Source organism: Schistocerca americana, unplaced genomic scaffold (assembly GCF_021461395.2).
Source record: "Schistocerca americana isolate TAMUIC-IGC-003095 unplaced genomic scaffold, iqSchAmer2.1 HiC_scaffold_15, whole genome shotgun sequence".
NCBI classification, from domain to species: domain Eukaryota; kingdom Metazoa; phylum Arthropoda; class Insecta; order Orthoptera; family Acrididae; genus Schistocerca; species Schistocerca americana.
In genome coordinates this window covers 6,933,274-6,935,950 of record NW_025725583.1, presented here as the reverse complement: position 1 = coordinate 6,935,950, position 2,677 = coordinate 6,933,274, and the positions used below count along the sequence as shown (strand labels likewise).

At 49.1% G+C, this 2,677-nt stretch overlaps 1 pseudogene; it reads right to left on the bottom strand.

Annotated features, from left to right (window-relative positions):
- Positions 1 to 255: 255 nt before the first annotated feature.
- On the bottom strand, positions 256 to 373 carry LOC124569478 (annotated as a pseudogene).
- Positions 374 to 2,677: the final 2,304 nt, after the last annotated feature.

The following is a 2,677-nucleotide window of genomic DNA, read 5'->3' as shown; positions in this document are numbered from 1 at the left end:
TTATTCCTAAGATTTGGTGTTATACACGTGACTATCGACATTTAATAAAAAAAGCACTCCGTCTTCAGGCCACGAGTGGCCCATCGGGACCATCCGACCTCCGTGTCATCCTCAATGGAGGAGGCGGGTAGGAGGGGCGTGTGGTCAGCACACCGCTCTCCTAGTCGTTATGATGGTTGTCATTGAGCGAAGCCGCTACTATTCGGTCGAGTAGCTCCACAGTTGGCATCACGAGGGTGAGTGCACTCCGAGAAATGGCAACAGCGCATGGTGGCTCGGATGGTCACCCATCCAAGTACTGGCCACGCCCGACAGCGCTTAACTTCGGTGATATGACGGGAACCGGTGTATCCACTGCGGCAAGGCCGTTGCCTATTTAATAAAAGCAATCACACTAATAATTTATTCACTGGTACTGAATTCTAACATGCTGCCTAGGGAGTACAGCAAGTTTTGTTACGTTTTTTGTTACAAATTTTTAACTCATTTTACCTGTATTCTGTTCAATGAAATGGGGATGCTATCTAGCTATGTTTTCTCAAAGTGTTATTAAACTACAACTACCTTTCTTATGGTAATATGCTAGTGTTAGTATAAAAAAAAAAAAAAAAGAAAACCGCACCACGATGGAACTGTCTGGACGGAAACCATTAGCTGTGATGTAATCTTACAGACAAACAAATGATTATAATTTCAGAAAAATTGTATGTTTTCTTCGGGAGAATCAGCTATACAAATTGAGCATTTTAATAACGCGTTGGCCCCCCTCTGGCCCTGATGCATGCAGTTATTCGGCTTGGGTTTCAGAAAATGGTTCAAATGGCTCTGAGCACTATGGGACTTAACATCTGTTGTCATCAGTCCCCTAGAACTTAGAACTACTTAAACCTAACTAACCTAAGGACATCACACACATCCATAGCCGAGGCAGGATTCGAACTTGCGACCGTAGCAGTCGCGCGGTTCCGGACTGAGCGCCTAGAACCGCTAGACCACAGCGGCCGGCGGCTTGGGTTTGATTGGCAGAGTTGCTGGATGTCCTCCTGAGGGATATCGTGCCAAATTCTGTCCAATTGGCGCGTTAGATCGTCAAAATCCCGAGATGACTGGGGGCCACTGCCTATAATGCTCCAAACGTCCTGTCTTGGGGAGAGATTTGGCCACTTTGCTGGCCAATATAGGGTTTGGCAAGCACGAAGACAAGCAGTAGAAACTCTCGCCGTGAGCGAACGGGCATTATTTTGCTGAAATGTAAGCCCAGGATGGCATGACATGAAGAGCAACAAAACGGAGCGTGGAATACCGACGACGTACCGTTGTGGTGTGAGGGTGCCGCGAATGACAACCAAGAGGGTCCGGCTATGAAATGAAATGGCAGCCCAGACCATCAGTCGTGGATGTTGGGCTGTATGGCGGGCGACAGTCAGGTTGGTATCCCATTGCTGTCCGTGGCGTCTTCAGGCACGTCTTCGTTGGTCATCGGGGCTTCTTTTGAAGTGGGATTCATCTTTAAAGACAATTCTTCTCAAGTTAATGAGATGCCAGGCCGAGGAAGTGTCTGGAGACGTACTGGACATTTGTGCAATACCAGTCCAACTGTCGTCTGGCATATGGCCCGACAACCAGGAGTGATTGTCTGGGCTGCCATTTCACTTCAGGGCAAGGCTCCTTTGGTTATTATCAGCAGCACCGTCATAGCACAGCGGCACGTGGACGATATTCTATGCCCTGTTTTGTTGCCCTCTCATGGCAAGCCATAGCTGGAGAGTGAGAAGAGGAGTTTAGTGTTTAACGCCCCGTCGACAACGAGGTCATTAGAGATGGAGCACAAACTCGGATTTCGGAAGGATGGAGAAGGAAAGCCGCCGTTCCCCTTCGAAGGAACCATCTCGGTATTTTCCTTAGGCGATTTAGAGAAAAAATCTGGATGATCAGACGGGGGTTTGAATCATCATCCTCCGAAAGGCTAGTCCAGTGCGCTAACCACTGCGCTACTCCTTTCGATGCCAACCTGGGCTCATATTTCAGCAAGGCAATGCCCACTCACACACGGTGAGAGTTTTTACTGCCTGTCTTCATGCATGCCAAACCCTACCTTGGCCATCAATTTCATCAGATCTCTCCCCAAATGAAATGTTTGCAGCATTATGAGCATGCTCCTCAAGCAGCTCAGGATGTTGACGATCTAACGCGCCAGTTGGCTAGAATTTGGCACGATATCCCTCAGGAGGACAAAAAACAACTCTGTCAACCAATGCCAACCCGAATAACTGCTTGCATAAGAGCCAGAAGTTGAGAGGTGGCATGAGCCCCCTCTCATATTTCTATCTTACGATTTTCCTCTCTAATTGCATGCGGTGAAAAGTTGCTATTCCTTCACACGCGGGCCTCCCATGCAGCGTCTCTCGTCACCCGGGTGGTCCGGTGACAGGCGGGCACTGCTGATCTTGAAAGGGTAAGCCGACAGGTGTGAGGGAGTCGAGTGAATGCTTTCCAGACGCCGACATTGTAGAATAGCGGCGGATACACGCTCGGAGGGGCCTGAAGTAGCGGCTGGGCTAGAGGTTCCGTTACTTCGCAGAAACTTAGCGAAAACACTTTTTGGCGGGTTACCAGCGAGGCGTGGGAATGACTTGTGTACCCAGGCAGTTTTGGCGGGCAAATTCCCGCGCTTTCT